The sequence below is a fragment of the Thamnophis sirtalis genome, unplaced genomic scaffold, assembly GCF_051295495.1.
Source record: "Thamnophis sirtalis isolate CommonGarterSnake01/CBP01778 unplaced genomic scaffold, rThaSir2_p1.2 scaffold_10, whole genome shotgun sequence".
NCBI classification, from domain to species: Eukaryota; Metazoa; Chordata; class Lepidosauria; order Squamata; family Natricidae; genus Thamnophis; species Thamnophis sirtalis.
The window spans coordinates 57,877,717-57,899,433 of NW_028261390.1; the positions used below are offsets into that span (position 1 = coordinate 57,877,717).

At 35.4% G+C, this 21,717-nt stretch overlaps 1 protein-coding gene across 1 annotated transcript in view; it reads right to left on the reverse strand.

The window, feature by feature from the left end:
• Positions 1-14,147, reverse strand: part of FSTL5 (follistatin like 5) — a 356,407-nt gene extending 342,260 nt beyond the window's left edge. Inside the window, exon 1 of the mRNA XM_087724670.1 lies at positions 13,664-14,147. The gene's annotated coding sequence lies outside the window, so the exon portion shown is untranslated. The remainder of the gene's footprint in view (positions 1-13,663) is intronic.
• Between the last annotated feature and the right edge of the window lie 7,570 nt (positions 14,148-21,717).

A 21,717-nucleotide genomic window follows, 5' to 3' on the forward strand; every position in this document is an offset into this window, starting at 1 on the left:
TAACTTATCTTAATATTGCATTTAAATCACACAAACGCAGAGTTATAAAATTGACAGTTTGGGAGCTTTTAATTATATTTTATTACCTAAATTTAATTTATCATAGAACACTGTGAAAACTTTAACAACAATAAAAGTCAATTATGCAATCGTATTGCATTTGTACATTGGAGAACCATTTACACTAGTCGTTTGACCAAGGATGTTCTTGAGTATCAAAATGATAATGATTGGCCAAGGATAATCATAAATATCAGAATGATAATGTACTACATAATGTAGAGAGGGAGGAGCCATGTCACAATGTTACAACATGCGGTCTTGATACCCTGAGACCGCCGTTGATGCTTTTACCGCTGGGGGGGTCCATTGAGACTTAAACCGTCCCGTATAGATGGTGATCAGGAAGACAAAGCCTTGCTGGTCTCAGGGATATCGCAAAATCCCTGATAGACCCAAGGGAAGTACTTTAAGCTCATGGTAAACAGGCAGCCTCTAAGCTGATGAAATCTGGACGCTCCGGAAGGAAGGAAGTGAAAAGAGAAAGTGAGTCCATCTGGTGAGGTATTTTTTCTATTTTGCTAAAGATTGCCCAAAGAAATATTTCTTTAAAGCCAAATTAGATCCTTAAACAAAAGAACTGAGCGGTGAAAATAATCCTAATGGGATCGCTGTGGAAAGTTTTTTTTCCCTTTGTCTTTCTAACTATTTTTTGTGGATTGAAATGCTCATAATATTCTTCATCTCTCCTCTTAAAGTGAACAGATTGATTTCTTTTTTCTTCTGCTTCTTGTTGCTTTATTTTTTGACTTCCTTTTTATTTTAACAATTCTTCTTACTACTTGTTATTAAACCACATTAAAGAAATCTAAAGAACTTTGTTTCCTACAGAAGGTGAAAATTAACTGTGTCTCAGAGGTTTTTTTTGAAACAACGTATCACTCTTCTTACTTGACTTCACTAAGTTTGCAGCTGAAGGGTTTGCAACTTGTTTACAAAAACTGATAAAGAACCAAGGGCACGAACTATTTTCACAGGTGCCTCTGAGAATTATTTTGGCAGGGAGGGAGGAAGGGAGAGAGAGAGAGAGAGAGAGAGAAAGAAAGAAAGAAAGAAAGAAAGAAAGAAAGAAAGAAAGAAAGGGGGGAAGAGAACCCTTTGAAGAGTATAAAAGAACTTGTATTCAAGTCAATTTAAAATAAAAGTAAGAGAGGCCTGGAAAACTAGAGTCGCAGTCATTATTTCTTTTTCTTTCTCTTTTCTGTTTTGGAAACATGGGTCAATACTTAGATGAGGAAGACCTTAAAATTCCAAAATATCTTTGCTGGAATTCAAAATCTATTGGACGATAAGGAGATTATCTGAGAGACCCTTCAAACAACAAGGTGCGGAGAGAAGCCTATAAAAACCTTATAAAGGAGATAAAAAGAAGACTGACTCCACTATTGGCAAGACAGATAAGACTGTTTTGTTACTGGAAAGATACAGGTTGACAATGAATTTTGGTAATAAAAATAGGTTTTTTTATTATTGGTCATTAATAAGTAGGAATTTTGTAACTCCTAGATTGTTTTAGATTGTTATTAAATGTTTACTCGCTAACAATTAATTAACTATAAATAATAATAGTGAAATGATAATGGATACAGCATAATGATATATACATGTATTGACAATTTAGTAGAAGAAATTTGGATATAAATTGTAAATTGTGACTTGGGAAAAAGACCTATAAATTTTATTAACAAATTTTCATTTAGATCTTGTTATAAAGGTGTAAGGTTTTTTTTTTGGGGGGGGGGGCTGATGAGAGGAAATGGGGCATTAATAGTAAATGATTTTTAGCCAATTATAATAACAAGGAAATGTTAATGGACATTGTTTAACAATATATCATGCTATGGTATTGGCTAAAGCAACTTTGATTTTAGTCAGTGAGTTGAAAAAAAGGGGGGGAAGGTTAGAAACTTAATTAATTGACTTTTACTTAAAAGATGCTATAAAGGTGTAATATTATTGAAGGATTTTTTGAAATAGCTAATGAATGCCATTATGTGGTTGTGCCTTTAAGTATGAATGATTTGAGGTAAACCATGTTCAAATAATTGTAGTCAAATGAGAATTGTGGTACATTGATAGTAAGATATACAAAGATTTTTGACTTAAAGTGTATAATCTAATATGAACTATAAGTAATGACTGTGGAGGAAATGCACGAAAGTTATCTGTTAACGAATTGACACACTTCTACAAGATGTAATGAAGGATTATTCTTTTTTGTGTGTTTTTGTTCAATTGAAATAATGTACTACATAATGTTCATATACTCTCTATATCTATTAAAATTACCTAACTTCTTATATGTAACTTTCTATATCTAACAAAATTCAATATTAAAATACAGAACCTTCCTTCCTTCTTTATAGCAATAGCAATAGCAGTTAGACTTACATACCACTTCATAGGGCTTTCAGCCCTCTCTAAGCGGTTTACAGAATCAGCATATTGCCCCCAACAACAATCCGGGTCCTCATTTTACCCACCTTGGAAGGATAGAAGGCTGAGACAACCCTGAGCCGGTGAGATTTGAACAGCCGAACTGCCGTCAGCTGAAGTAGCCTGCAGTGCTGCATTTAACCACTGTGCCACCTCGGCTCCTTATTTGCACCAGTAGTAAAATAACAAACACACACACACACACACACACACACACACACACAAACACAAAAAAAACACATTTTTCAAAAAGTGTTAATTGTAAATTCATTCTTTAAAATTATTTAGGAGAACTAATTCAGGCCTGCTACAAACATAAAATATCTTTTATTCTGTGAAAGCTAAAAGAAAGGTGTGATTTAAGAAGCTAAATCATAAAAGTCCATGTGATTCTTAAAGCTTTCCTAAAGCTTGAAAAATGCTTGGAAAAAAGAGGGACTCATGTAATGAATAGAAGAGAAGTGCTGTGTTTGTTCCCACATGAGGTCTGAAGCAATTTCTCATGTTATTAGTCTCTATCATTGCAATTTCCTTCAGGGAGAATATTTTTTCTGTGTAAAAATGGCTATGTGAATCTATTTCTTTCTTTCACTGGACTGAAAGAAAAGTGAAATTTCTGGGTGAGATATTTCATCTAAATGGACCAGAAATGTACTTTTCTAGAAATGTATACTAAAATCATCCCACCCATTTTTTGTATAACAGAATTCTAGTTAAATATACAAAACTTTTTAAGTTTTCCTGTCTATAAAATCTGTAGAAACAATATTGTAGCAAGTAAGCAAATGTGTAACACTTAACATACATTCTGCTTCATACTTCATTATCAATATTCTTCACTAAACTGATGAATAAAGTTACATGGAGCTCCAATGTTTCAAGTAAATTAACAAAAGGGAATGTATCATGCTGTGTCTTTGTGGATATATTTATATGTGGATGTGGATTTTTTTTAAAGTTTTAAATGTGTCATTTAGGCAAAGGAAATTTATTAGCTAAGAGCCTGCAGCATGAGATAATACCAAAGGAACAAATAAAAATATATAAAGGTCACAAATATATTAAGGCACAGGTTACTTAGCCTATACGGATGTCACTTTTTAATTCCAGTGCATGAACTATTAAAATCATATTTTAGATGAATACTATAAGATAGCTATGATATATCATTCCCATTGAAAGACAAGGATCATCACGTTTATTCATGTTGTGGGGGTGTTTCTCTATTTCAATAGCTTGGCATCCTTCCCAGGTGGGTAAAATGAGGAACCCAGATTGTTGAAGGCAATAGCTGACTCTGTAAACCACTTAGAAAGGGCTGTAAAGCACTGTGAAGTGGTATATAAGTCTAAGTGCTAAGTGCTACTGTTGGATCGAAAACATCAAAAACTGAAGAAAGCAAATGGTATATTACACCTATTCGGTGCTTCCACTATGATAAGAAGAACTGCAGATGAATCTTGCCTCAGGTTCCAAAATGTTACTGTTAGCATTAGGAACAGGATTATATTTCTCAATCATTCTCATTTTGAATGACTATATAAGAAACAAATCCTTTCTCAGCTGTTCTTAAACATATTATTTATACCCACTCCCCTTCCATATGGGAAAAATTTAGAACACCTGATCACATATGGTTGCCATTTAAGTGTATAAGTCATGTCATCAAGTTCAGAAAGAATTGTCTTGTCTTATTCCCCTCTGAGTTTCTACTGTTTTGTCTGACTTTGATCTCTTGAGTAAACATTGCATCATCTTTCACAAAAACACAAAATCTACTAGGATCTACTCCACAGAGATTTATTGGATATTGTCTTTCCAACTGAAAAATAAAAATTAATTAATAGGCTACTCATTACTGAAAATGACTAAACTGAATAACAAAGAGAGAAGTGTAAAATAAAATAAAATACAAATTCAATGTTCTGAAAGAAAGGTTATCATTTTTCATCTGTAAAGACATTAAACATTTTTCTTTTTTAAATATATAAGGGAAATTTTTTTTTATGTATGCCTACTGTTCTTATCCATAGGAACACATTGTTGAGAAGCTTACAGATATATTTTTTTTCATTTCTGAGGTAGCATTTATCTCTCATCTATATGTCACTATTAAAAAAAAAACTTCAGTTGCACATAGCTTTTTAAGAACTTGCCCGTAAAAGATGTAAATCTCATTTGCATCTATGTATTTTTCACTTCAAACATGCAATCAAAAGGTGCATTCTTGTGGAGAATTGTTTTTTTTAAAAAAACAGCTTTCTATTCACCTTTTTCGGCAAACACTTATACAGACACTAAAATAGGTACCATTAACTATAAAATATTCTCAGCATAAAGTATTTTTATCATTATATTTATTAATAAATTCAGTTAGGCTCAGAATCTGGTAAACCACACTTTTCAGATAAAGTGGAATAGAAATTTTTTAATGGATATTTATTGTATAAAAACATTGTTGTTGTTAGTTGCAAAGTCATGTCTGACCCATCACGACCCATGGACAGCGTTCCTCCGGGCCTTCCTGTCCTCTACCATCATCTGGAGCCATTTAGGTTCAAGCCTACTGCTTCGGTGACTCCATCCAGCCACCTCAATCTCTGTTGTCCCCTTCTTTTTTTGCCCTCAATCTTTCCCAACATTAGGTTCTTCTCCAGTGAGTCCTTCCTTCTCATTAGGTGGCCAAAGTATTTGAGTTTCATCTTCAGGATCTGGCCTTCTAAAGAGAAATCAGGGTTGATCTCCTCTAGGACTGACCGATTGATCGCCTTGCAGTCCAGGGGACTCACAGGAGTCTTCTCCAGCATCATAGTTCAAAGGCCTCAATTCTTTGGTGCTCAGCCTTTCTTATGGTCCAACTTTCACAGCCATACATTGCAACTGGGAAAACCATAGCCTCGACTATATGCACTTTTGTTGCCATGTGCTTTTTAGTATACTGTCTAGATTTGCCATAGCTTTTCTCCCCAGAAACAAGGAAAATTTATAGTTTCATTGTCTAGATTTGCCATAGTTTTTCTCCCCAGAAACAAGGAAAATTTATAGTTTCATTGGTAACGTCATTTAGTTTTAAGATTTTTCTAAAACTCATACGTGTCTGACATATACCCAATTCTTACTATTGGGTAGAACTTTTCCTGTTCTAAAAACCAGGATTGCCTGAAGTGAAATAATGCATAAAATACTCAAAATCACTCTTTTTTCCACTTCGTACAATAAAAAGGTCCATTATCTTTTGTAATTTTTCAGTTTCAGAGGAGTTTCTATATCTGTAATATCCTTTCTCCACAGGGGTGGGTTCCTGCTACTTCTAACCTCTTCTATAGAAGAGGTGTAACTTGACAGCTTTAAGACTTGTGTGCTTCAAATGCCAGAGTTTCTGAGCCAACATTTTGGTTGCTAAGCAAGAGCATTGTTAAGTGAGTTTCACCACATTTTACAAATTGGCCATGCCCACCAAGTCACATGACTGCCAAGCCACTCCCATTCAGTCACATGGCTGGCATGCCACTCCCACCCAGTCACATGGCCGGCAAGCCACTCTCACAAAGCAGGCCACACATACAGAAGGGGTTCTAAAAATTTTTGAAACCCACCACTGGTTCTCCATAATAATCCATTCGAAGTATTATTAATACTTCAGGAGTATTTCTCTCTCTCTCTTTTAGAACTTTAACAAATTATATCTCATCTTTATTCACTTCTATTTCTGTTAAATAGCTATTTTCAAGGGATCAAATAACAGTGAAATTTCATAATTAATTACATTCATTATATTAAAAGTGTATTCTCTGCATACTGGCTTAGTGAATTAAATGTGTTTTGCAATATGAAACAAAATGTTGGGGAGGGCGTGGAATGGTAAAGGGAAGAAAAATTGAAAGAATGTGGTTGCATTTCTGATCAATTAGAATAGAACTGGAATTGACCTAAAGGTCTTGTAGTTCAACCGCCTTCTCAAGCAGGAGATCCTATGCAATTTGAGACAAGTGACTGTCTATTCTCTTCTTAAAAACCTCCAGGGTTGAAGCACCCACAGCTTCTTAAGACAGGCTGTTCCATTGGTTAATTGTTAATCTTGAAAAACCAGTGGTCCATCTTGACCATTAATAATATAATTCTTCTTTAGGGACAGCTTCTTTAGTATCCAGTTCAATTTTATTTTTATTGTTTTGCAAGAGAGCTCCTTGAAGTAAGCACTTTTCCCCAAGCTGTTTGAGGTCCCTTTAGAAGGTATGGTAAGAATAACCGATTTACAAATCTATCCAGTCCATGTTTAATTTAGCTTTATTTTTATAACAAATTCTACTTTCATGTTTTTCTCTTATCAACTCAGGGTAGGTCATTAAAATTGCAAGCCTAGGCATGCCATTATCTAGCTGACATTTTAGAGCAGATAAATGCCAAACAATATTTTCAAAACATCACAATATGCCGAATGATGATGCAGACTAAATGAAATAGAAGCTTCATATACAACCAGTCACTCACCACTCTTACAGAATTAAAGCCCTTTTATTTCAACAATGTTCTTAATTTACACTGTGTGTGTGTGTGTGTGTGTGTGTGTGTGTGCGTGTGTGTTGAATCTTTCCACTTTTAACTTCCAATTACTTGACTGACTGTCATGAACAGGCAAGGATTTCCCAGTACTTATATGATTATAATCATTATCTTCAACTTTTCTGAGAAACAAAATGCATTGATTACAATTGCTAAGGTAAACATATTATTTTGTACTCAGCTGGTTCTTCTTGTATTTAGGACCACTCAATCATAAATACTAAAGAAGGTTTTTATGACAAAAGATGAAAGAAGGCTGTATGTGAATCCAGACAATAAATTTGATAAAATTAGTTACTTATAAGCATTCATTAACTTCACTGGGGAAGAAAGCTCATTCTGACAATGGATACTGTAACTCCATCTAGCCACTATACTAACTCCATAGAAAGAAAGCTTGGGTGCATAGGAATGCTATGCATACATCATATATATATATATACCTCAGACATGGGTCATGGAGCAACCTAATTATGATTATGCAGAAACCGTAAAGCAAAAAATACCAGTCCATAGCAAACAAGTACACTGTGGATAGCATATCTTATTTTAAATAGTCCTATGCATGTATAAGGGAGTTCTGGCTTGAACAAGACAACTTAAAATATGCACAAACATACTTAATTATCATAGTGTCAAACTATGTTTTACATCTCACAGAAAGAAATCTTGCAGGTAGCTTAGCCTTTTAGCCAATCTAATGTATAATTTTTATTATTCCTTCTCCTTTGAGTATTTTTATGTGTTAGAAGACTGGGGGAAGAATCATATCCCATCTTGTATGATATTTTTGCAAAAAGGATAAACTAGGAAGAGATTTCCTCATCCACAGAGAAGCTAGGGAAGCAAATACTGTTATACCATGCCAATTCTGTCAACCACATAAACCATGAATCCAAGGGAATTTATCAAGCAAGTCTTTTTAATCCCATTGACAAAATCTTCTAGTTATTTGTAAACCAGTTTGCTACATTCTGATTTAGTTCAGAATTTAACTATGATAATTAAGTATGAAATACTATATTTTAACAGCTATTTTTTGGATGTGTATTTTTAAAATTGAATTCTAAAATGTATATTATGTTAATATTTCATGTGGATATCAATGTAATTATATATACTTTTCAAGATTAGAATTTATTTACCATTCTCTTTTCTAACTCTTCAACCAGAGGTTCCTACCAGTTTGCACCTATTTGGTAGAACTGGTTCATCAAATCTACTGAACCGATTAGAAGATGTTCCACCAGTGGACCCGGAAAGCAGGCCACACTTACAGAAGAGGTTCCAAAAATTTTTGAAACCCACCACTGGTCCTTGGATATGATTATTCTACACTATCATGCTCATATTTATAAAACTCAGTGCCTCTGTGAAAGGTAAGGATAACTACTGTGTTTGTGGTGCAATTAGAACATTGTGTGTGTTAAAGATGCCTTTAAAAAAACAAGTTTACATCATATTCTTATGCATGCCACTGCTGTGTGTGAGGTAATTTAAGGTGGTTCTGACAAGTGTCGTCGGCATCTTCATATCCAGTCACATGGGCGGCAAGCCACTCCCATCCGGTCACATGGGTGGCAAGCCACTCCCACAAAGGAGGCCACACCCACAGAGTAGGTTCGAACAATTTTTGAAACCCACCACTGTCTTCAACCATGTATTTAACTCAATTCTGGAAATCAGTTTTGGTAGCTGTGTTTCATGCTTCTCACACTTTGTGCTATTACCCATTTGAATCTGGCATTACTAGAATACTACAAATAACAATAATAAAAATAACAAAATGATCAGTATTCACTAAATAACTTTTTGTAGCATTCAAACATTCTAGGTAAACAATTACAAGAGCCAAGGTGGCGCAGTGGTTAAATGCAGCACTGCAGGCTACTGCTAGATCAGCAGGTCAGCGGTTCAAATCTCACCGGCTCAGGGTTGACTCAGCCTTCCATCCTTCCGAGGTGGGTAAAATGAGGACCCAGATTGTTGGGGGCAATATGCTGACTCTCTGTAAACCGCTTAGAGAGGCCTGAAAGGCCTATGAAGCGGTATATAAGTCCACTGCTATTGCTATATTATGAAATCCAATTGCAAATGTTACTTTGAAAAGTAAAAGGTCATAGAAATTATTTAATACCAAAAATGGCATTCCTCTGCTAATGTAGACATCAGAATTCCTAATAATATAATATATGCAACATATCAGGCTGATAAACATATTAAATCATATTCCTTTCTCTGTTTTACAACCACATGTAGATCCAGATTACAAGCCCAGGATGGATGAACAATGGTTAATAATTCTTTCATCCACACAGTCTCTTAACTGGAAATTCCTTCAAAACTGGTATTTACTGCTATTGATCATTTTACAAGTAAAGAACTTATAACTGGCAGCTATGAATAACTATTGAAAAGGAAAACATTTGATAATGCTAAGATAAAATGTCATTTATATTTGGTGTCATTACTATAATGACCTATGTACCCAGATATCATAATACTGTTGTACTGACCAAGTAATTTGTTTTGATTACTTAAGGTATTTAGAATGATACAATAAGGAACAATAAGAAACAGATCTTCAATTTCTCTAACAGGACAACATAATCTATTATAGAAATATGTTTGCATCTTTTTTCAAATTCTAAAAAAGACAGGCCATATATTGTATTCTCTCTTGGCATCACTTCTGAATGCCTCTTATTATAGCTATGAATATGATGCTGTTTTGAGCATTTTTCATTGTGTACTACAATATGGCCTTTTTATAACTTGAAATTCCAAGGGAACAATTGATTCTTAACATTGAAACAGCTTATAGCTGCACTCAAATCTGATACAAGATTTAACATATGCTTGACTGAAAAATGTAGTCAGTCATCTTTTAGACAATTATGTATGGTAGAACCTTAGCTACTTGATTTGCTCCTGCTGTATTGGCATTGTGATAACAATTCGCTATTAAATTAAGCAAATTTTCAGTTATATCCCATTACAATCAGAATTTGTTTTCTGAATATTTATGATAAAATAGCTACTGAGCAACACCATGCTCTCTTGGTCAAATTTGCCTCACAGGGCGATTGAGTTAATGAAATAGCAAGGGATGTAACCATTGTTGTCATTGTGATCTACTTGGAGTAATGGTGCAATAACAACAAAACCAAATAGTAACTTGGTCCAAATAACAAGTGTATACAACAAAAACTAATCATAATCCAGCCTATGTAATCACCTTATGGTTTGTTATTGGTCTTAGCGATTTGGAGACAATTAATATAAAGCTATTGCATACACAATACACAAATTCACCAACTCTTAACATCTCAGTGGCTCTGAATCCTAAAATAGTAGGAATAAGTGAAAGATTGTTAGAATTATTTAATGATCTGCCTGAATCATGAACTTAAATTCACTTTACTTTAGGTTAATGTGTTGAATAAATTCATGTGAATGTATGCAAAACAATCCTTATTAAAGCAGAATCTTCAGTCATGCAATAAGTCCTTCCTTCCTTCCTTCCTTCCTTCCTTCCTTCCTTCCTTCCTTCCTTCCTTCCTTCCTTCCTTCCTTCTTCTCCCTCTCTCCCTCCCTGCTTCTTTCTTTCTTTTTTTTCTATTTTGTTCAACATAAAGGAGTTTATAACTAATGGGTAAATGGAAAAACATGGTGAAATTTGGATCTAATCTGTTAAAATCCATATTCCTACACAGCAAGAGTCCTCATGAATTCAGGTAAACACCTGAAGAAGTTTCACATATAATATGTTTATTTAGGCAGAAATAATTCTAAATAGTTGATAACAAACACATCAAACTTACCTTCAAAAGTTATAAAATTAATTAGACCTCCATTCAATATACAATACAATATAATACTAGTATTATTTTCAAATGTAAGAAAACTACACTTAGCTCTTTTTCTTATTTTTTTCAAATTGTCTGAATACATTTATTTAAATTAAAAATCAAAGCTGGTCATGATTTCAGTTATGCAGGATAATGAGCAATATTAAAGGATGACAAATTTTTAGTGTATTACTCTCAAATATTATTACTTCAAATAATAATTTATTACCACAGAGGTTACTGTTTTTTTTTTAAATGGACAATCTTTGTAAGTGGAAACAATAAAGATATTTCAAAACCAAATTCACATATTTTTGTAATGCTAGATTCAACAGTGATAAATGTAGAGCAAGAGAAAGACTTCAGTAATTAGGATGATAAGGTACTACAGGTGTACAAATATGTACTTTTCAAAATAATTTCTGGAACTCCTCCTTCATACCTTTTGAGCTGCATTGTGTTGATAAGTAGCAACTCAAAAAAAAGAAGGTTTAAACTAGAATGTAGGAAAGACTTGCTCAAGAAATCTATTCTAACTATCTGATTAATTAGACTATTGTGGGCAACCATTTTGTCTTATCAGTAAATTACCAGCAAAAACCAAAGAACAAACTTCACTTTTCCTTTTTCCAGACACTTCCATATTACAGCCTATACTTTCTTTCACAGGAAAATAAAAAGCTTCAATGAACTTAGCTGAACTAATTTCTGAGCAATTATATTTAGAATTATGCTACAATGTCTTATTGCAGCACCTATAACTTTATAGGTCATATCATATATTTTCTGGAACTTATAAAAATATAAATTAGAAGGCATATTCGAGAACAATTGTATTTTTTAACCTACAGTAACAAAACATTTAATCTGCATGATAATAATCACTGAAAAACATGCTTATAAGCTTGAGCCCTCTACATGTATGTACAGGTACTGCAAGAGGATATATATATAGAGAGAGAGAGAGAGTCAGAGAGAGTCAGAGAGAGTATATATTATCTTATGTCTCTGTGTGTCTGTGTGTCTGTATGTCTGTTTGGGTGTCTTTCTGTCTGTCTGTCTGTCTGTGTGTCTGTGTGTGTGTTCATACTGTTTTTCATAAGCAAATATAGAAAAAAGGATATTTCAATATTGTTGCTTTCACCTGAAAAAGCACAGAAAGTTGGAAATATGCCTGTTTTCAGGTCTGAATAAGAATCCATCTGCACATTGCACATACCTATGTAGTATGTATGTATCTATCTATGTATGTATGTTTGTATGTAAGTTATTATGCTATTATGCTAATACGTATTTTTTCCAAGCTGAAATTTCAGTATAAACATAACTCAAGGATTTATCACCAAAACTTTTCTTCACTGAATTAAGCAGCTGTTAATCTTCCTTCCTGCTGTTTCAGAATTGCTGACAACCTTGAAACTATTATTTTAGCAGATGTTTGGTACTAGCAGCATATATCAACTTTAACACAGAACATTAAAGTAAAACTGACAAAAACAAAACAAAGAACTTTCACATTGCTTTGGAACAAATTGCAACTAATTTTCCCCCCATTCTTTCCAATACAAACAGTTTTTGTTATTGTTTTAAGCTGAATTAGGCAGAGGGGAATATAGAAATGGTTTTAGTATCATGTGTATGGGCGAAGATTACCAAATAACCTACAATGTGATGCAGTAATGGCTGAGAAGTTAATTTGCTTTTCTGTTCAATTTAGTCATCTGCCTCCACATTAGCTATAAAATCTTCACTCTTGGGAAAACATTAAAATCATATAGAAAATACTCCAGCTTGTGCAGAAAGAAGCCTGGAAACTCACATAAACTAGCTTTCTTTGGGGACAAAGCTATGAATAAAGAACTGTGAGGTATAAAAACATAAGCTCTTTCAGCCGTCTCAGTTCCAGCTGTCCTCAGTTACCTTCTAACTGTATTACAGAATTGGAAGTTCATATCTGCATCATCTTCTTGCCTGAAGGAAGGCCTGACACTGACCAATCAATATTGCAGAACAAACAAATCACAAGTTCCCATCCTTAGGCTGACCTTGAGGATTATAGGGTGAAGCCCTTAATAAAACTGAATGGTGTAAGTTTTGTATTGAAATATCTTTGTTTGCAGTATAGAAATCACAATGTATGTTGTTCAAAACCCCTAAAACCCCAGAACTCCCCTGTTTCTGTCATAAGAAGATACACACATAAGGAGGGGTGGTGGTGAATCAGGCATTTATTTTGCATCCCCTTTTTAATTCTTGCTTTGCTCATTGTTTCCCCAATTGAATTTACATGCTCCTTTCTCTTTTTCCAGGAAAATGGAAATGCATTCACCCCCAAATGTTTTCATTAGAATTTCCAGACCTTTTCATTAATATCCATCAAAGAATTAATCCAGGCTTCTTGTTACTTCCAATATTTGTATATAACAAAATGACATTTTTAAAAGCCTACGATCACGTCTAAAAGTGTGCATGTGGGGGGGAAAAATATCTGCCACTGAGTGACCCTCTCACACTTCACCAGGGCTTTCACTTCAACCTAAATCCATCTCTTGTTTACAAATGTTCATTAACCTCCTTCAAAAATCACTGAAATAATTCCTCATCCCCTGGGCTGTACTGACTTGATCTGAGAATTAACCAGTTTATAACTTTCTCTTTTCCATTGTGCTATCGCCAAACTTTGTTTGCTTCACCTGAAATAGTCCTTTGAACCAAAAAGAAGAAATGCATTTCAAGTCCAGTTTCTTCCTTACCTGATTGAAGTCAATAAAACCCACGAAGGAAGGAAGGAGGAGTGGGTGGGGGGAAGCGTTCTGTCCCTTTTGTTTTTTTTTCCCCTTGTGGAAAGATTGCACCTTATTATTACCAACGTCTCTTTTAAGTGTAGCAAATAAAAATATCAAAACGTAAAACGTTGCAAAGGTGGGTGGGTGAAAGAAACCCAAGTCCGGGATAAACTCCGAAGAAATTTCCTTGTTCAGTAGGGCAGAGAATCTCCTTGACGTCCGATAAGCTCCTTTGCCAAGTTGCTTTTGTGTGAGGGATGTGAAAGAAGGGGGGGAGAGATAGCCTCGCGGCGCAGGCGAAGACAAGAGGACAGAGCGGGAATCCCAGATTCAGCACCAGCAGCCCGTGGACAGCACCAGCTCTTTCCCTCTCCAGTTCGGCTCACGCACTGAAGCCGGCAGCGTCTCCGTCTCTCCTCCTCACCCTCCCCGTTGCTACCGCTAAGCCCCAGCGGGTCCCGCCTCTCGTCGCCTCCCCCGTCCAAGCCTGGCGTCAGCCCCAGCTCTTCCTTTATTTGCATAGGAGCTGAGAAAAGGGGAAGCTGCAGACGGCCCCGTGACCAGCCGCCGTGTAATGACAGGCAAGGGCTGCCGTCAGGTTCTGCAACTGGTAGCAGCAGCCGAGCTCGGAACCCGCTTTGGGGGGGATGGGGAGGGACGGGAAAAGCTGTGCAAATAAACGCGGCCGTCGGAACTACAACGGCGATTATGTGCTTGAAAGAAAAGAAAGCTAAGCGCCGCCACTTTTGTGGTGAACGCGGAGGGGCGGGGGGGGGAGAGCGGGAGGAAGTAAACGAAACCTTTTCTTTCCTGCTGCCGAAGAAAGAAAGGAAAATAGTAATGAAAAGAGGAGGAGGAGATCCCGAGGGAGGGAGACACTCGGAATCTGTCCCCCCGCCTTTTCCCCGACCTAGGCACCTTGGAGAAAAGGCAAGAAAGTGTGAGACTCAAGGCAGCCACTATTTCTTCCGCTGTTCTGTACCATACTCCCTCTGGCTAAAGGAGGCAACAGCTTAAGTAGTGCCCGCCTTACTCTCCCTTTTTGGGAGACAGAAAACTGAAGGAGCAGTTTCTTCTTCTTCCTGTGCCTCATTTGAATTCTTGATCAGAATATTCTGATATAACCTGTTCTTGAGACAAAGAGCTGTAATAAACAGGGGGAACTGATGGGCAGTAAATGCTCTAGTTTCTACACAGGTGGAGCCAAATTAGCTTACTCTTACATTGAAAGAGTCCAGGACAGCAAATTGAGATAATAGTTACTCTCCAAACCATAGCTACCTTTTGTTTCCATCAATCCTTGAGAACAAAGTCCATCTTAATCTCTGCTGTGTCTCAAAAGCTAGGGTTGGCATGCAGGTAGACTATTCCAAAGAGAGAAAGGGAAGGTGGGCAAAGCATTATTTGTCCAGGGCTTCTTTCTTTTAAAAGAAAGAAGAACGGAATATTGGACGAAGGTAGCAATTGTTTCTGCAAGCAATAAGACAAATGTAATGTCACTTATCTTACTCTCATTCTCATTCTGTCTGTATAAGAATCTGTACAATCAGATAAGATTCTTGCCAAGAAGAAATCCCATTCTTTTAATCTTATTGTGTCTAGCTGGGAAATATGATAGGCCCTCTAGTGCTGGAAAGCGAGGGAGAAAACAATGATTGCTGCTCCTTTTAGGCATTGCAATTTATGGCCCTGTTCATGGAAGGAGGCGCCAAATCTTATTTGCTGGACTGAATTATTCCTTTGACAGCATAAAGTTGGGAAATCCTGCTGTGCCATCCAGAGATAGATGGTGATTGAGAGACAACAGATAATGCTTCTACACAATCACCCACTAAAAGATTGCACAAAAGATGGTTGCCAATATTTATGACTGCTCTCTCTTCCCTTTTCTCTGTGCTATGCAACTTGTCTTTCTACTCATCTCTCTGGGTAACAAAATGTAAAGAAGTAGACTAAGCAGAGCAGTTGAGAGAAAACAAGTTATTCAAAGCAAGTTGTGATCTAGGAGGTTTTAAATCTTGTTTATGAGTCCTCCTTCTTAACAGTGATATGGATTGAGAATAGTTGTGTTTTTTTTTCAAGTTAGAGGACTTTGTTCTTTCTGGGGGGGGGGGGGGAGGAATGCCTGGTTTGGGAATGAAAACTATTCAAAAGTTACATCAGTTTCCTCTACTGCCGACATCCCTTAATTTGTCTATACAGTCTGAGCTACTTCTGGTAAGGCTTCAATTCTTTGCCCTGAGTAGACCTTTGCAGTTCTTCAAATTCTGCTTTTGTGAATACTTTACTTCATATTAAAAATCAACATTGATCTGGTTGCCTCTGTTCCATTATTTCTGAGTCTGGATGTTGCTCTTTCCAAAACTGGTTCATTCTTTTTAGATATCCTCTTCTTGTTGGATTTGATTTATAATAACAGATCATTATTTCTTTGTTTGTATATTTGGATAAAGTTGGGTAAACACTTTTTCTTCCAGTGGTCCAGGAACTGCTGGTCTTGGTTGCTCAGCCAATAGTCCTGGTTCTTATCTGCCCATTTGTCATCAGATATTCAGGAACACCAACATCTAGTGATATTCTTGTTGACTTGACAGAGAGCCATTCCAGTACAGCCATTCCTTTTAAGTATCCTTTTCCATGTCAATTTCATAGCCTGTCATTTGTAGATCATTTGTACATCCACTTTTGATGTGCCATCTCTGACTTGCCATATAAAATGTGTTCATCATTTCTTCCATGACATCTTTTGGACTTAGACTATCCATAGAAGGAAAGGTTGATTCTAACTACCAATTCAACTTTTAAAAAGTGTCCATAAGCATTTTCAATGTTAAAATGTTTTGCATCATTTTATAAGTCCCAGTTAATCAGCTGTTAATTAGTCTTGGGTATTTTCCTCCTTTAATTAAAATATTTAGTTTACTCTAGAGCTCAATTTTTGAAATTGCTTATCTTCGTTTTGTATTACAAACATCCAAACAAATATATTTCCCATGGGAAGGATTCATTATAATTAAGTCCAAAATCATTTTCCATTGGACCTTAATTCATTTATAACTTTCTTAGATCAAAGTCTTATTTATATCTTTGCTATTTATTTCAATTTTTTAAAAAAATTGCGCCGTTATGGTTCAAATTTTCTTTCATTGAGAATTGAAGCCAAACTCATTCAGTATTTTCAGACTCATGATCTGAAGGTCTCTAATAATTTTAAAATACTCAACAAGCAATTTCTGAATGTAATTAGAAAACAAAGTACGTCAATCCAGTGTTCTTTTGAAGGCACTGAGTTTGATGGCTACTCCCTTATCAGCCAGTTCTCAAAACACACAGGAGATTGCTGCTTTTTGTTCTTCCTTTTTTTCTTCCTTCTTTCAATTCTTTCCAATTGTTAGAGACTACCTGTTTCCTTGGCAAGATTTTTCAGAAATGGTTGTCATTTCTTCCTTCTTTGGATTTAGGAAAGTGATTAATCCAAGCTGGTTTCATGCTCAAGGCAGTAGTAGTTTCTAGCCTGATGCCTTAACCACTATACCAAATAGCCTCTCAAACTAGTTCTCTTTGTGAACTTAATGTCCTTTAAGAAGCACCAATTCCAGTTGGGAGCAACATGGCTATTTTGGTCATCTCTCACTGCCTAAAATGCACTGGGGACCACTGTATTGCAGTCTCCTCGCAATGAACAGGAGATATGTGCATGATCTTCTGCTCTCTCTTTGTTTAAAGAGGTTCTAAAGAACTATTCTATTTACCAGTACTTAGTTCTTTGCTGTAGTGATCAGCTCTGTAAAAAGCCAATCGTTCCTCCCTGTATAGATTTCTATTAAAGGTAAAGTTACTTGATTTGATTAGTGAATATTATGGCAAACCCTTCATAGATATCATGGAGATGCTTAAAAAATATTTGCAAGGTGATCTTTAAACTGAGGTTGCAAATTGATACAAAACCATCTATTACTTATTTAAAGAGATTTGCATCTTACATTTTTCTTAGGTCCAAGCCCCAGGAATGACACAGTGAGATCCACTAGAGTCCTTACAGATAATAAACAAATGTTCTCTTCTGACAGTACATTTACCATAGTTTTGTCAGATTAAATCAATAACCTTCTAAATAATAGATATCCCCTGGGAGATTCTAGGTTATGGCTCCCTGAACTTTTGCTCTTCCAACCATTCAGTTCAGGACTGCATAGTCTCTTATCTTGGGTCCCGGTCTGGGAATCTGGGATGCTCCTGATGGCATTGTCCCACACTACTTTTGCTTCAGCTGCACATTCCATCATTTCTTAAATATAAACATTCATCTTCAAACAAAATCATTTGCTGGCTAATATGTTTCATCTAGTGATGATCTGAATAATTGAGTCAGCCTTCAGAAGCACAGACTATCAGCCTTCACTAATAGACACAACGTGTCTATCACATTTTTATATCAGACAATTTCAAGTCAACTATAACACTTTTCTGGGAAGAATATTGAGAGTCATCTAGTGATAGCCCAATAAGGAATGATTGACCATATGTAGCTAAATTTGTTTTGAGTAACAGGATTAACTGAGAAGAAAGAAATATTCAAAAATGCTAGTGGTCTTTGATCAACCAGGGAAAATTATATTGTAAGTAGTCAAATTTGCCAGTCTTGAAATCAGCCATGTAACATCAGTAATATTATATCAGTTTCAGATAAGTTTTTTCCCCAATATTCTCTCTTCTCTCAATGAATGACATCTCTATCCTTTATTGCTATTGTTACAAGCAGGTGGCATATTGTTTTCCCAGTTGATGGTGGAAACATCAGCAGGTGTTCACTTGTCTAGATTCAAATAAACACACATAGTAAGAATTTGATGCCCGAATAAAAAAAGAGCATTATTAAGTGTAACCTTATCACAAATTGGGCTTTGCATTCTCTTGAAAATATCTGTTGAATGCTAAATATTATCTAATACATAATATCTAAAATATATAACATCTGTTAAGCAAAGTCTATTGATGTGTATATCTGTATAATATGTATTGTATACAGAAACCATGTTTTCATTGAAAGTAGAAATAAAACTTTATTTTTCCCTTCCTATTTTGAGTTGTTAGCTTTGTTTCTCTGAAAAATAAATCAAGAGATTTATTCAACAACACACTGCAGCTTATTCCTAAATGCTTGCTTTCAACAAATTCCCCTCTTTTTAAAAAAAATAAATAAATAAACAGAAAATAGCAAATAGCTTCCAGCGCAGATTATATTATACTTTCATTCTACTATAAGTGAAATGATAGTTATGCAATATTTGTTAAGATTAAAGTAAAACATCAGCTGGCAAATTGAATACTCAGGAATGCAACTGGAAAGCATTTCCACATTATGTAGTACTAATAGTATTTCTATTGTACTGGGTATTCCAGTTCAGCATTGCCTGCTGAATGTAATTATATGATGGCTATCTCCAGGTATGAGAGTAAATTTGTACTGAATATGAATGCTAAAAACTACAGGATGTGACAATTATGTTAGATCAAAAAATATTTTTTTTAATGTAGTAACCATTTGCTGAACTTTGCTCAGTTAAAATAAACACACTAACATTGCTAAATGATGTTTTTGTGCACATGTGTTTGAAAAGGAGAAAGTTTGAAGAGGCAGAGAAAAAATAATGTACCTTTTCACTTGCATTGGCAAGACCTGTATTAACTTGGAATCGTGACAAGAATTTCCTTACAATTATTTATAAGGATTGTCTCATGGTATATTTATCTCAGTTGGTCTCCTGTCTAGGACCATAGATACACAATTTTTTTCCAGAAACTACTACTTCCTTTGCTTGTTCCTTACCCTTATTTAGTGGCTATTTACATTTAGACATCTGTTTGGTTGTCTCCCTCTTAACTTAGAGCTACTGATACTTAAATATAACTGGAAAACATTTTCAAGAACGCAACAGAATACTATGCAAAGTATGCTAGTTCTTTTTTTTCCCCAATATATTTTTATTATTTTTACATTTAAAACAATGCAGTACCGCGAAGTCGAAGTGATCATACATTCACATTATATACAGCTAGTCTCAACCTGTTCTGTCCCCCCTTCTCTGCTCGTTCACAAACGGCAGGCAAACAAACTTAAAAGGAACTCTCTTTATCAGTTCTCGGCTCAAACTGGTTACGAGCCTAAAAGTAACATAAATAAAGTCTCAGACTAGATAACAGAATAGCAAACAAAAACTCTTACAAGCAATGCACTTTTCCAAGTGTCTTCTTGAATCAGGGTTACAGAAAACAAAGCACTTTTCCAAGTGTATCTTACATAAACCACGACTGATGATCAATCAATGTTGAACGAACCAAGGAACGTTGACTCCTGCAACTAGGGCGTGGCAGCATCCGTCCTTTTATCTCCAAAACCCTACTAACGAGCCCCAGCTGCATCGTTAATCTTGCATTCCGAAAAGACTCACAGAAGACTGCTGCTGAGTCACAACACAACCATTAACAATTAGCCTACTTAATACATTGTCTATCCTTCTGTCCAATCACAATATATACAGTTTGTTCCAGTCTTGTCACCTTGTCTTAAAATCTGTTCCAGACTGTCAAAATATTCTGATTCCCCTTTATTTTTAAGTTCAAGAGTGAGCCTATCTGCTTCTGCACAGGCCAACACTTTTCTGATTATATCTAGCTCTGATGGTGTATTTTCTTTTTTCCAATATTTTGCATAAGTTATAAAGATTTTCTTTATACACCGTAGCCATTGTTAGTTTCTGATTAAGTATCCAAAGTTTTTCCCACTTAGCCAATTCCACACTTTAACCGAAATTTTTCACCTGGCGACCATAGTTTCTTTGCAAAGTATGCTAGTTCTTATTTCTATGTTTGCTATAGTTTTATCCTCAGAGCAATAGACTTATATACTACTTCATAGTGCTTTACAGCCCTCTCTAAGCAGTTTTCAGAATCATCATATTGTGCCCAACAATCTGGGTCCTCATTTTATAACCATGGAAGGATGAAAGGCTGAGTCAAATTTGAGCTGGTGAGAACCAAACTGCTGGCATTTACCAAAATTAGCCTGAAGTACTACATTCTAACCACTGTGCCACTATGGTTCAGTGGTGATAAATTTGGATAGTAAATTTATAGGACAGAATACAATAAGCATTAATTAAAATAATCCATTCTCTTTCCCTCAGTATGTACAATGAACGAGGTTGTAAATCCTCAACTTAGAACCACAGTTGAATCCAAGAGGCTAAGTGGCTAAGCAAGACATTTGTTAAGTGAGTTTTGCCCAATTTTACAACTTTGCCTGCCACAGTTAAGTGAATCACCGCAGTTGTTAAGTGAATCTGGATTCCCAATTTTTCAATACATTGAATGGACACTAAACAGAATGATTGTAAGTCAAAGACTGTTTGTATGTTTCTCCACTAAACCTATTTTTCTTGTTTCTTTTGTATTTTGGACTCCTACTGTGGCATCCAATTTTAGAAGCTGTCGTTTAATTATTATTGTTTTTGCTCATTTATTGTAGACAAACTTTATTAAACCTTTTGGGTATTATGAATTGCTTACTATAATAGCATTTACTGCTGGTGGATAAAAACCTTCATTATTTGTCATGTGAGAGGTAATCACATCTGGACAGCGAGGTACAATTTCTTTTTCTGGCACGTTGTAGTAAAGCAAAAGATGGAACAATATGTTTATGCAAATGACTAACTTGGCACATTGGTGATTGTTGAAACCAAAGGCTAACTTACACCACCATTACACATACAGCTGAAAGCTTATGTTCCATTAAGCCTTAGCTATACTACAGCATTAAGTAAATTTTGTTTATGATTTGTATCTTGTTCAAATATAAGCATCTATTATGTATTTTATGGCAAATATACATAGTGTTTTATAATTAGCTTTTAGGCATAATTTGCTTTATGTTTTGTTTGTTTTTGGAGCTATTTAATTTGGATTGTGGTTAACACAACCTTGCCAGGTATAATATAATATGCTATATTGTGTAATAT